General features: G+C 31.2%; 1 long non-coding RNA gene across 1 annotated transcript; it reads left to right on the forward strand.

Annotated features, from left to right (window-relative positions):
• Positions 1-243: 243 nt before the first annotated feature.
• On the forward strand, positions 244-5057 carry LOC149943328 (uncharacterized). Its single transcript, XR_016480932.1, has 3 exons — positions 244-3198; positions 4017-4079; positions 4927-5057. It is a non-coding gene; the product is annotated as an uncharacterized LOC149943328 (long non-coding RNA).
• Positions 5058-15335: the final 10278 nt, after the last annotated feature.

Raw genomic sequence — 15335 nt, forward strand, 5'->3', positions numbered from 1 at the left:
TCAATAATTCCACCTCTGTATGACTACTACTTTATTGCTCCGCAAAGACTACTAAACTTAATATACTACAAAATCAATTAAATGCAATCTGTAAAACTATACTTGGATGTTCACGGAGGTCATCAACTGCAGACCCTTACCAAAAAATAAGTTGTATTTTAGTTTGTATTTAGTTGGTATACACATTTAGTTTGATATAAAGTGGGTTTTAAGTAGGCTTAAGTTCTCAACATATTTCAATAAACAACCCTTACCAAAAATTATGTTGGATTTTATTTGGTATACACATTTACTTAATATTAAGTTGGTTTTTTAAGTAGGCTTAAGTTGTCAGCATACTTCAAAATAATAAGTTGTTATTAAGTTGGTGGGAAAATACTTTTTTCTTTAAGTTGGTAATTAATTAGTTGGTTTTTAGTTCATATTTAGTAAATACCAACTTAAAATCAACTTTTAAGTAGTTCCTAGACAACTTATTTTTGGTAAGGGTAAACACTCTTTCAATCAAAAGCTCTAAGTTAAACATAACAGGCACCTAGCAATATTTATGCATCTTATCTTTAAGGAACTCGCACGGGATTATATTCTAGAATTCTTTCGCATGCCAACTATCATCCATAACTATAATATAAAAAAGAGCCAGCTAACGAAATTTCTTTGTTGAAACACTAAATTATAATTTTCCGGATAGCTCCCTGAACTGTAGGGGAATTAATATGTGTAACAGCCTACCAAATGAAATTCGGGACATTATGGATATGTCTCTTCAAACGTGCAATTTGTAATGCAATAACTAATTTATTCTTCTTATTACTCTCAGTAATGTGTTTCTTGCAAATATGTAAAATATATCAATTTCAGTGCTTAAATTAAATTATCTTGGATCCCTTGGAAATCATCAGCTATGCTGCAGGGGAGATCCTTGTCTGTTGTAATAATTCCTGACAATAAAGTCTTCATTATTATTAAGATAAAATACCAAGCAGTACAAAAATGTGTCATTGCTAGTATGGCTATAATAATAATAATAATAATAATAATATTAATCAGCTAGGCTAATTGTTTTACTTAAGTGTATTATGTGTGCCAAGGTCAACTGGCATAGTAAAACTTGAATTATCATGTAATTTTTTGTGTTCCTGGAAACTTCTACATTCTTAGCCTCTATTTATTAATAATTATTTGCCAGTAAAAGTAAATCGTCATTATATTGGGTACTAAATGCCGTTTTTCATTAACTTTTGATGTGTAATATATGTAATATTTTTATAACAGAGCTAATCAGGTGGTAATCAATTTGAAATGCTTAAGCTTATGCCAAGTTTTCTGGTTTCCCCTTCCGTAAAAACTTTTAGAGGATAATGGTAATAGTAAGTGTAGGGAGCTGTTGGCTCGCATGGTATGAAGGGCTTGCCACCACCCTCCTACGCATTGTAACCCAGCCACCTGATTTAAAGGCATTATAAGTTCCTTGATGACTTGGGCCTAGTTGGTGCCTTGGGTATTAGCTTAACTGATTAAAAAATTGAATAATTTTAAAGCTTAATAAATTAATTTTTTTTAAATGGAAGGTGTTTAATAAGATAGTGAAAAATTATTTAAAAAAAAACTTTGCTTTCACCAATCGCAATAGCCCAAAAATGTTTTCTTCCATAAATAGTAATTATGGAAAATTAAAGCCATATTTCAATAATTAATAATTTTTTATTATTTCACAGTATTGTTTTAAAGCATATTTGTTGAATATAAAGAAAGATAAAATGGAAACGATCTTTATAATGTTAGTAGTGTGTTTTCTTTAAGAATGGAATGTATAGTGTTAGTAACTGGTAGATTTTCTCTTACACTCCACTTGATGTACAAAATTAATCTAGGGCATCTTAATAGATTTTATTATGTGCAAAACTTTTCAATTCATTTCAAAAAAGTAATCAAAACTTATACTGCCAATAATAAAAAAATAGGAGGAAAGTAGCAGACCAAATATTAGAAGTTTTAAGTCTCTTTTCATTTGACCAAATATTAATAACCTTGTAGGATAGAAATATCTTTCAGTTTCCAAATACCTTTCCTAAATGCAGTGTTAAATAATTTTGAAAAATAAAATTGGTGATAAGACGTAAGATTAATAAATAGCTTTTGATGATGTTGTAAGTTCTGAAATTTCATCTTTTTCTAAACCCACTAACTCAATTTATCTGTTTTAAGTTGTTTTTTGTAGCAAAAAATTGTTTAAATTTGTTTTCTTTTTTAGTTTTGAAGCTAATGCTGTAATACTATTTTTAATAATTTATATTAACTCCCCTTAAATGTAATGGTTTTTTACTTTTTGGAAACTGGTACAATATACATTTGTAGTGAAACTGAAAAGAAATTTAGCCTCTAGGTTTTGCAGGAAAAACTATCTACTTTCAAACAGCTATGAAAGTAAATTGATCTTAATTAATCAGTTTATTTTCACTGCGGTCACCATTTAAAATATCTGATCTTTTGGGCTGGATAGTCTTGCCTTGATACATTCCATAGGTCGTCAAATCGGGTGGTGTGTTTCCTTTAGCAATGCCTTGCCATCACAGTGCAGAGGCAACTCATTCTGTGTTCAACACAAACTCTGGGCACTTCGCTAGGAGATTGTTTGTTCTCCCTGCCTTAAGTTTGTTTTTTTTTTGTTTTTTAATGTATTACATGTTCTTTGTGTGAATTAATAAATTGGATTTCTTACTTCTTATGGCAACCGACTTTAAAAACATGTATGTTTTAAAAAATTAAAATTTACTTATGCAAAATATTTTGTGGTTAAATTATTTTTATACAAATAATGTAGTAGCAGAAGTAAATGAACCAAAGTTATCAAAAAAGCGCTCGGAATCGGAGGGCGTTTTCTTAATGAAAATGAGAAAATCGAGTCAAATAAAAGCTAATTTCCATCCCAGTCTTTTGACGCGATAAATTACGCTTGAGAATTGTGGGTATAGCTATTTCTATGTATATAAAATGGTTTCATAAAAACAAAAACTTTTTTTTCGACCTAGGAGCGCGCAAAATTTCCAATTCAAGGTCAAAAGAAGTTGAGTTATCAGCAGCCAGCTGAAAAACAACTAATACTACAAATCTTGCGCTCTCATTATACCTGAAAGAATATTTTTTGTTAGAATATCCACTGAAAAAAAATTTATGGCTATAACTTGAAAGATGCAGGTATGTTTTTATAACTTTTTCTCACTACTTACGTCTAGAGATGTACTCATTGAACCATAAAATGAATGAAGAATTCAGTCATATATCAATTTAGATTGTATAGCTATTTCATTAATCTCATGAATATTTGTGCTATTAGTTATAGCTTGGAACTTAAATGTTTTCAATTAAATGACTTTAGAGGGCTAGCCCTCTAAAAAATTATCCTCTTAATGGCAAGCTTGCCATTAAGAGGATAATTTTTTTTATAGCATATGGAATAAGGTAAAACCGCCTTCTTTCATCTTGGCAACTAGTACTTCAGTTAGTTTTCTTGAAGCCAATTAGGTTTAGTAGTAGGTAAAAATCTTGTAAATATTAAACTACAGATACATGTCAACTAGTATTTCCAGTTAAAGATAATCTGCAAGGAATCATTGCTGCACCAGCAACACCCTTCAACTGATCAAGTGATAGACTTAGGTATGTTTGTGCAGGAATGAGCACCAGGAAAACATTTTTGAGCAAGCACAGGTCTTGATCAATACCTTAGGTAGTGGAAAGGCCGTAAACTGAGCATTCATATCAAGAGCCTTTAGGGTCATTGTCAGCAATACACTTAGTGAGGTAGTTTGTTTGAAATTGAGCCATAGGAACACGTGAAATGGGTGAGAAGGTTTTCCAAGGAAAATAGAGAAATTTAAACTATTGAAAAATCTCTAGGTATTTACAATTTTTGCATGAATTTAATAATATTTCAGTCTTATCATTACCAGAAGTAAATAACCAAAAGCATCCAAGGAGGGACTTCCCTCTTTCAATTTTATTTTTCTTTCCAGGATGGCCATAACCAGAAGGGGCCAGGGTCTTTCCATATGGTTTTGTTAACTGATGTCATAATGGTCCAACCTTTTTTTACTTTAACACATCATTAGATATAGCAATGTTTTAAGCTGAATTTTTTTTGAGTTGTGGAATAGTTCCACATTAGTCTAAATTTTAGCTAAGAGCTAGCATTGATAGCATTCTACCTAGGCCTAATTATTAACAATTAAACTGACTACACAAACTAAAACATGGAAAAAAATAGCTTCAAACGATTAAGCAATAATATATTAGATAATTCTAGAAGAGTTTGTTAAAATGCATGACCTCTAAAAAATCCTTTTCCTTTCATTGTTGATTATATTAAACAATATTATTAGACATACCATCTAATGACTAGGATATATCTTCTGCTAGTCTCAATATTTTTAAGATCGTCATATTAATATTATAGGTCAATTTCTTGAGTTGTACTTCTTCATTTATCAATTGGGGGAACAAAAGTTTTTTGTTTAGTAAGTTTATTGTTATAAGCTTTTACATTTAAAAATATTAGCAAGTCTCTAAGCAAAGTAAAAACTATATATAATTACTTTTGGTAACTACAAATGTTCTACTGCACCTAAATATTGTGAATCGGCTATGCATGGACTGGCTCATTTTTCCCTCAGTATATAGCGTACACTATTTACAATAGCAGTAAATTATATGTACACACTTATAATCTCTAAAGGAAGCTAGTGTGGCTCAAATTATTACAATAGAAACAGGCATGGATTATTTATCAATATGTAAACTTGGCACCACACATGATCCCCATGTCACACAAAAGAACCATAATGTTTTTCATTCAACTTAGTTTAAGCCTTGCCCATTTTCTCCAACTGTACTTGCTATATTTCCTAAAATTCCCTTTGTTTTTAGGTTGATTTACAAAATTCATGAGAAAGATGATGCTATCATGAATTGGAAGTAATGTTTTTTTTAACCAAAGCAAATTGTGCTTCCACAATTAAATTCTGTATATATAAGGCATAATTTTGGCTTAACATGCAAATGAGACTGTACACTCCTTTTAAACTAAATTGTATCGTTATTTTGACCCTTCCCTAAAGCAATGTTTTTTGCCCTTGGAAGAACCTAATAATCTCAGTTGAAATTGTATTCAAAATCCATGGTTTTTGTAAAAATTATTGATACAAACTGTCTTTCGAAATAAAATGTAGATTTCATATCTTTGGATACGGTTTTATTTTCAATTTCTCATACATTGTACAATAGATACAAAATTATAGAAATAAGTTAAATTTTTTATTTTCTTTTTTTGCTATCAGGATTTTTTAATATTAGCTGGAAAATTTATTGAAATGCAAAATTGTTATAATAAACATTCAGTGTGCCCTATATGTGAGCAGTCCATTGCACACATATATTGCACTCTTGAATGTTTATTAGTTTTACTGATATTGGCAGATTTCCGAGGATAGCCAGAGTTCCTACACAGTACTGATGAGCCCCATGGAATCTCTGGCCTAAATTTTGACTTTTGATAAAAAAAATTATAATTTGAAATGTTAGCGCCAACTTTAACCTAAATGGTGCTAAAGAAATGTGTGTTAGTAATAAGTTACGTTCCTCGATCTAAATGTATTTTACTTGACATTTAGTTTCTTTGAAAAACCTTCTGATTCATAAACTTTTTCAAATTCCACTCTATTCCTATTTAGTTCTTTTACGGAAAAATCCTGACCTAGAGAATAATTGTCACTATTAATTGAGGTATTATATACTACTTGTTTATGACATGCTGCGACATTTGATAGCTATATCTGCATGGTGAGGTTGGGGCTAACCCAATTTGTGGATCCAACTTCGGCTTTTCTATAATTGCAGAGCAAAAGGTGCTAAAAAGACTAATTCACCTTAACAAATATCATCATGAGGAGGATTTTACAGTTTATCCAAAGAAAAGTGGGCTTTTTGATTTAACCAGAAATTAATCTTGCAAAAAAACAAATATTTTGAGTTAAACGCGAAAAAGTAAGAAGAGACCAACATTTAGGCCTATGTTTTTAAATGCAAAAAAATATAAACCGCAATTGAAATTGGATTCTTCAAGGTTAAGCCATATGCCTAAAAATCCACTTACATTGGTTATTCACTGAGCTAAAAAGGTAAGTCTTCAGGCCCCAGTCAGGGGTGGAAACTTCCTTATAGAAGTAACTGGCTGCCATATTTCTATGAGAAGTAATCAATCAAGAAATTAACTCATTAATACAGGAACTTGAGCTCATCAATGGAAAATATTTTGAAAAAAGAAGGTAGTTAAATGTGAATTTAACCTAGACAAAAATTTGCCAAATAAAATAATGAAATTTCAAATAAATTTTTTAAAACTAAAAAATAATTTCAATGTCTGAATTTAAGTTGAAAAAAAAGAACTAGGTATTCCGAAAATAATAAACTAATATTTAAGATTTTTATCCAAAACATTTGCATGGCAAAAGAAATAAGCAAGTACAGAATTACCTAGGAATAACATCATCCGTAACATAATAACAATAAGTATTACAATTAACAAGATTTACAACCGAAGTGATTTTCATATTTATTGCGTAATCAAGATGTTTTCTCAGCACAGAGCCCTCTAGTGTCTAAAATATGCGAGACTTCCGCTAAGTCGAAATATCTGGTTTCCAATAGTGTTTCTCGGTGCCACGAGCTCATTTTTTTATCACGTGTGATTCACACCCGGGCTTCAAAGCCAAAGCCCCTTGCAACTCCAGACTGTGCTCTCCGATATTAGGCTTAAATTTTTATCATAAAGTAGTCATCCAAAACTGTAAGTAGCGATCACAGCTTGAAGAGAGTACGTTTCAGTGGCGAAAAAAGGTTCGTTTAGAAAATTAGCATTAAAGCAATAGGAAGTGTCATACTTATTGAAATTCTGTTACTTATGATAACATTAAATGAAGATAAAGTTTGAAAACAAAGAATTAAGATTTCAAAAACTTACTATAAGGTTTGATAATTAAAGTTACAATTTCTTTAATTTGCTCCACTTTTAACGAATCCGCACAACTTTGTTGTTTTTTTCTAAAAGTTTACTGTTTTTACACAATACCAAGAATCTATAAACATATACCCTATAGCTACATATTCAGCCCAATGATGTATAAATTTTTTAAATGTCTTTAATCCAGTAAGCCTCTTAACTTAATTTCTCACCCCCTTTGAGTGTTCTAGTAGAATGAAATTTCAATTTGGATTTTTCAAGTAATATACATAGTCTATAGTTTCCAATTCATATTTGAGGTCTAAATTAATACACACCTATTTACTTGAAAGTTATTTAATAAATATTGTTCATGATAGCATTAATTGTTTACAAATTATTCCTGTGCATTGGCGTACACGCTATTCATACATAATGGTTTTGTGAGAAACAAGCAGACAATGTAGCTCTGCCTCTCAAAAAAATTTTGAAGAAAAGTTCCTATTCCCATGTATATCCATGGAAGTATATTAACCTCATTCTCAGTGGCATAACTAGCATGGGTGACACCCGGGGTGGATATCATGGTGAGGCTACTAGTCTCTAGTTTGTGGAAGTTTTTATTTTTTTCACGGCCTGCAGTGTCACCCCCAAATCACGCCCAGACGGGTGGTACCCAGGGCAGGCCGCCCCCACCCCCTAGCTATGCCACTGCTCATTCTACAGACATATTTCATATTAAATTTGGCCAAACCATGTTTGGGTGTTTGAATCATTTACATGCTTTTGAACAAAAATAAAAAATATCTCAATGTTATTTATTTTAATTTCACCAAAGGTGACCAGCCAGTTTCGTTTCAATGTCCTTTAGCATTATTTTAGTTTAGCTTAATGATTCTCAAACATAGCCAATAATATTAGATTTAATTTTGAATTATTAAAGAAGTGTGAAAATTTTTCACAATTATTATATTGAATAAGTGGAAAATATTAGGATTATATAAGACTTTGCATAACTTAGTAATTAATTGATATTTCTTAATACTGTTGGAAAGTTAAAAAAAATTAAATGACTTATGCGGATTGAACCCTGGTGCAGACACCAACCATAAATTCTTTGGCAAATGCTTCCTTTGCAGTTTCTGAAATGCTTGTACCTTTATCTAAAAAATTCGAAAGATAGTGTACAACAATGTTAATTAAATAAAGATTTTGCATACTCACAATTAATTTTTGGAAAAAATTTGAGGACATAAACTAGCCATACTTCCCATCATAGCATAGTGGTTATTTGATGCATGGACTAATTATAGTACTTCGTGTGAAGTACTATAATTAGTCCATGTTTGATGCGAGTCAGTAGAAGTGTTAAGAAAATGTTTTTTGAAAGGGAAACTAATTCTAAATTGTAAAAAGTAATTAATAAAAACCAAAAACCTTTCAGTGGCAGAAACATAAATGACTCGGTGGGAACAGAAATCATGATGGAGTGAGGAGAGCAGGGTCTGGGGCGCCAAAATATCATTTTTCTATAACATTATTATCTTAAGGGGCGCCAAATTTAAACTCGCCCCGGGCTTAATTTTCGCTAGCTACAGCCCTGGAGGAGAGAGCGGAACCCTAAAATTTTTTGGAAGTGGAATGAACACGGTATTGGGCAGGTGTTATTTTTATCTATAAGATATTATTTCATCTGCATCACAATTTGCATTGCCCTTTAAGTGCAAGAGAAATGAACATGGCTTTGCTAAACCAACTGTATTTTATTTAAAATGGGTAATTTAACTCAATGTGTGGCCCTTGATGTCTTTATATCACCACCATTAAATATAAAAAATGAGGTGCCGCAAGGCAGTGTGTTAGGGTCCCTATTATTCAATATTTATACTGCTAATATTCATGTATGGAGAAAAGTACTGCCCATGAATATGCTTACGATAATTGCCTATATACTATGATCCTATATAATACTGATTTTTTTTTCATCGTTCTGAAGTCAGATCGTATATTTAGTTTCTTACACAATCCATTGTTTAGAAAAACTTCTGTGAAAAACCATATGCTACATTGAGAGGGAGATACAATGGAAAATAATGTTGAAAAACCAAAGCCTCAACTATTACTTAAGACTGACTGCTCATAGCCTGTTCTAAAATAACTAATACACATTCCCCAAACAAGTCTCGAAGTCTAATTTTATATGAAGGTATATTCAAACTAAACTACTGAACAGGTATTAAAATTATCTAATAAAACAATTGAGGTTAAATGAAATGCTCAGCGCAAAATCACAGTGGAGGCCAGCCACGGAAAAATAGTACCATTCAGTTATAATGTCTTACTTAATGAGATCGAAGAGCCTTCTGCTATATAATGTGATTAGCAATGTGCCTGGAGATAATTTTACGGAAAACTTCCTAGGTATTTTAAGATCGATTGAATTTTTTCTTGGTTGGTCAGTTGGTTCAGTTAATAATTTTAATATTATATGCAACAAAGAATGTATAGTTCAGACAATTTTTAGCGTTTCTCTCAATCCACCAAGTTCCCCAAGCTAGTCTCCATCCCTTAGGATGAATTAACTCCCCTGTTTATCATTGGTTTGGTATATTTTACGTACCCTAAAATTATTGAAACAGACTTAGGTTACTTTTTTCCTTCCCCATCTGAGCATAATAATATGACTATGGTGCCTGCAGTTTGTCTCCACATAATTATTATTCCTAAGTATAATTACATATTATTGATGCAACTTTAAGGCAGTAGTTCAGTCATTCTTGTCCTATGAATAGACCCTAAATAAATGCTTGCGTTTTCTTTAGTTTTCAATTATAGATTTAATTATTGTGCCAGATATTGTTGGTTATGACCACACTTCCAAGCTGCATCAATTCTGTTTAAACAGAAGCCCAAATCAGTTTAAAAACACAAGATTTTAGATTGGAAAAGTTTTTACTTCTTTACTAGAGGGATTAATAGGGTGGATTAAATTAGAGTATCTCCCATTATAATTCACAAAAGTAGAGGTGAGATGAAACTCAGAGCTGTCGTTTTGTATGGGGGAAATAGGGCAATGCCCTTGGGCTACACGCAGGGTTGCTACCATGGATTTTGCATGGAGACCAACCTGACCTTTATTACAGCAAAGACACCTCCAAATAAACTTTTTCCTTTCTTATCTGTTCCCTTCTCTCACTCAAGGCAACAGAAAAGTGGTAGCAACTCAATTTGTCTTTCTATATTGATTATTCCATTAACTGCTCTGTTGGTTATAAATTATCTGAATTAGCATCATTAAATACGCAAGTAAACGCCAATCTTAAAAAAAATTGGCACTTCCCCTCTTACATGCCTCAAGAAAAATTTATGAAACACTGCGTATTATATTTGTAGTATTACAAGAAACGTGATACTGCTTATATTAATAAATTAGGAAGCCATAGTTTAACTTAAGTAATGTTATCTATTGATCTTGTGAGGACTACAAAAAATTTAGAAGTTTCAATTGGGCTTTCTATATTAACAATATCCCCTATTGTTTTAACTTTCTACAATCCTAAACAAAATTATTCATAATTAACTATTAATATAGTTTTATAGCAGGTGATTTAGTTGATAGATATTCATGTTTTTTCTTATATATGGAGGAATCATGTTAGTTAGTTAATCCATACTCTCAAAGAAATCATGATTTAAATTAATTGAAGCAAGATTATATAATACTACGTTTATTATTAAACTGATTATACAACAAATGAAAAATTTGTTCGTAAACATTAAAAACTGATGTCTATAAAAATTCTACCAAAACTTTACATGTATACTTTCTCTTGAGTAATAAAACTTAAAATAAGAAATTTATGAAATGATTAATGTTTTATCCTGATTAAAAGGGATATAGTTATAGGGGAAAGAGTACTGTTGCCTTTGCCTTATTTCGTTTAAGTTCAACTAGAGTCTCTCCTCTAGTACTTGAAATAAATTGGGATATTTTTGACTGCATTGTTTATTAGTTATAACATAATAAAGCGAAAGATGCTGGATTAGCACAAAACTAGCCTCACAACTTAATATTATATCTAATTAAAGAATAAATAAGTCACCAAAGATATTTCAAGTACTAGAGAAGGGGGGGGGGGGCAACCTTTTCCAGTCGAGGGCCAAATTCTAAAATTCAAAGTTTGACATTAATGAAATTAGGAACAAAGCTACCCTTTTAATTCAATTCAATTGCACAAAATACCGGACGTATCTGAAATATCTCTTTAAAATAGGTGCATGTGTAGAAAATTTAAATGAGTAGCACTAGCTACTAGAATTTAGGTTCGCGGGCCGCAATATAAATCTTGACCAGCCATGTGTTGGCCATCCTTGTACTAGAGGAATGTTTGATTTTTACATAGAAGAATAGCTTGTAGGTGAAATTTTGAAATGAAAGAACTTGAACGAAAAAGGCCATTTTACAGTACTCTTTTAAATTAACGTTAGTAGTTTACCATAGTTTGACATCTTCATAAGGAAGTAAGTATGTAATACCTGACACCAGTCATCACAGGCACTTTCACTTAAGTTTGTTACACAAATTTTCAAATTCATAGAATGAAAATGGCAGCGGCAACCTTCAAAAGGTAGGTTTTTAAATAAATAGTGCATGACACAATGATATCACACTCTTTTCAGTTGCGCCTTAATTAAATCTCCTAGAAGTTAAATCACGGTACGTGGTTCAGCTATATTGCTTTGCATTTTTCTTAGAAACTAAGATAATACCTTCTTAACCACATGTGTTGATCTATACTCTTGAACCGTTGGGAGTATTTCAAAACAAAGACAATACATACGCTTACTAGACAGGCATGTTCAATTGCCCAATTGGCACACAATAGCAGACACTGGTCCAAATCCCCCCCCACCCTGCTGCTTCAGCTGGTAAAAAGTCTTCTTGCACGTTTCAAATGTCCACTGCGCTCAAAAAATGGAAGTCACTAACTCAAAAAAATCTTACCCGTAAATGGATTTTAGAAACTCTGATTCGTTCTCTTGGTAGAATTTATTTTAATTTCACTAAAATGGTCCTGTTACACCTAATTTCAAAGTAGTTTAAGACACCAAGTTTATCCGCTTAAGTAAGAAAATCTCAACCACAAACAATGATTGTTTCTCCAGCGCCGAGTTACTGCTTACATTAAAATAGAATAATAAGGAACGCAAGCTAAAATTCATGTCACTTATGGGTTTCGGTTCCCAAAAACAAATATTAACAGATAAATGGCCAACATTGTATAGCGGAGGCAACGTACAGTATGATATGTGACCAAAGCTTACCCCATTAATTAGCTTTGCAGATTATTACAGTATATTTTAAAACTTTCTAAATATTGAACATATTTTGGTTGGCAGTATCAGAATATTGTTATACAAGACCTGTAGTGGTATTAAAATTAGAAAATTAACTGATTTATCACATCACATCATAACATATTGCATAATTTGATCAGTTTAAATTTACATGGGATTAATTGTAGTACCTTGGACTAACTAATTATTAATATCAAAAGTCGTAATATGGTAATATCTTAGATATAAAAATATATATACCTTGCAATATAGAACTAGGACTAAAATTAATCCAAGTTCCTACTATAATTAAACCAAGATATTACTATTGCTTTGACCATATAGGGAAAGACAAAAAACAAATAACTCCAAATAAAAAAAAATATTCTTAAGATAATAGTTCATTAATTGTATAATTACTTATTAAATTTCACAATTTGTATCAACTTAAACATGAACTACATGTCTATTTACTTTAGACGAATCCAATTTGTTAGCTTTCCCGCGGTTGTTTAGGCCTATTTATCCAAGTTCACACTTTGCGCTTCAAAGCCTTAGAAACCTACAATTTCCTAATAGGTTCGCGAAGCTTCCCAGTGCGAACAAACTTTTAAATTGGAAAAATGTTTAAACATCAAAAACTTTAATAATTAAGCATCTTTTCAAGTAAAAAAGTTGCGTACTCGAAAATTAAACAGTACTTAGACGTATAAAACAATAAAATTGTACATATATTGGTTAACTATTGTTTAAACGCTAAATACGATATTTATCTATTTTGACAAACTCATCTGCTATTATAGCCAAGGCCATGAGTACGGTGTACTACCCATGCCTCTGATTTCCAGATCACAAGTCTTCATAGTATAACTAAACTTTCATCGCAAAAGCTTTGAAACTTATAGAAAATGTGTACGACTTGAAAATCTTGGAAAACGATTGTCCAAATATGTTTTGATGATGCTATCACCTAACAATGCTGTTAAACGCTGCGAGTATACACAAAAAGTAGGCTTTTAATGTCAGGTTACTTAATTAGAGTAATTAATATAAATATTGTTTATTTCTCAAAATTAGTGACTGAATTCCAAATTTTTTTATCAAAACTTAAATTTTTATCAAAATTAAATAAATTTCAATTATTTTGAAACAAAATAAATTTAATAACTATTAATTTTTATTTTTTTTATAGTTTTATATTGTAATTTTATGATATTATAATGCTATCATACCAAGTATTTCATAATAAATAATATATGCGGATATTTAATGATTATAAGTCTAATTTGGCGCTCTGAAAGATTAGTTTTAAGAAAACGCCAAGTAGACAATTAAAATTTAGTTTGAATGCCTTAAATTTAAGATTAGATTATTGAATTAATATTTAACTACTTTTTAAGTAAGCGCCCGTCGGTTTTCTTTAATTAAATACCTTTTCTTAAAAATGGGTAATTCCTTTTTATTATCTCAGAGCGCTCTGAGGTCCACTCTTTGTTATCCACTAATTTTCCTTTTTATAAATAGTGTAGTTCAGAGGGTTCGTAGCGCTCTGAGAGCGGTAAAGGGAAATAGTAAAAATAATAAGACTTTCATGTTTCGATTTTTCCTATATATGGCTTCAAAAATGCAAATTCATTATTTTTAGCAGTTTAATTGTGGTCAAATACTTTAGACTAGCTTCAGATAAATTACATTTTCAAACACTTAAATTATTTAATTTGTTTATCCCTAGCATCATTGCTACCAAATCAAAGCGTTATATAGTCTTTGGTTTTTTTTTTCTTTTTCTTTCCAATAGTCCAGTCGGGCGGACTGACAGTAGCTGAGGTACTTACTAATCCGGTCTGTCTTTAACATATTGTTTTAATGCGTGGAAATAATCCAAAGGAAATATAAGAGAGGAATAGTTTAGGGTTAAAATTATCTTGAAGATTTAAAGCTATGATTTTTGTGCGATAAACTTCCGGTTAATAAGTTTTCAATAGGCAAGGCTTAGTAATAACTTTATTTTACCGAAGTCCGAAAGTGAGTAGGCCTAACCATTGGCCAAATAATGATAAATCTAGAACATTACTTTTAGTAACTTTATTCGAAAAACCGCTCCAATAGCGCTAACACCCGATCGCAGACCTACGTCATTTTGGGAGTAAATTTTTAAGGGACAGTTTAAAAAAATTATTCACGGGGTCGTCGTAGTAAATATCCGGTATTTATCATTACTTGGCCCATGGCCTAACGTATCCACGTATCCCCATTTTTCTGTTAACTTTGAATAATTCCGCATTATGATTTTACTATACCTAAGAAAATCCCAGGCCTGACTCATTCACTAAAGGAATCAACCCGGTCAGACTTGACATTTATTCATAAAAATTATTAATTGTTAAAATTGTATGGTGGCTAATAAAACTAAAATGTAAGTAACTCACCGTTTTGTTTAGAAGTGGCACAAAAATGTTTCTAAGCTAGACCACTTATAAAGTTACCATACGGAATAAAACCAGAAGCCTATAAATCCAATTAGTAGTAATTTTTACAGCATTAAATTAGAGTTACTTTGTACTAAGGGATCTATCGTCTTTGTAGTGAAAAGTAGTTAACCTCAAATAGAAAATATGGTAAACAAAATCAAATCTAGAATCTGTTTACTTCACTACAACAAATATTCTATTACTTTGGTACAAGACTGCTTACCTACCAATATTTGACTATAGGGTAATTATTTCTGAAATCATCAGACTTTGCTGCATGATAGTAACAGATTTTAAGAAAACTTTTTTGGTGCGTTCATCTACCTCTACAATGAAGATTTCCGAAGTTTACCGGAAATATTTCAAAAAATTTATAAGTTATGATTTTCTGAAATTGGAGTTTTTTGGCTTAATTTTGGTGTATGTTATTGACATTAATTTTAATATCGCGTTCGCTAAAGGTTGGGAAAACATAAAAAAGGGTATCCTAAGGTAAAACTGTACGCTGAAACCGAATTTGAAATCTATTT

The sequence above is a fragment of the Leiobunum rupestre genome, chromosome 5 (genome assembly GCF_980474605.1).
Source record: "Leiobunum rupestre chromosome 5, qqLeiRupe1.1.hap1, whole genome shotgun sequence".
In the NCBI taxonomy this organism is placed as follows: domain Eukaryota; kingdom Metazoa; phylum Arthropoda; class Arachnida; order Opiliones; family Sclerosomatidae; genus Leiobunum; species Leiobunum rupestre.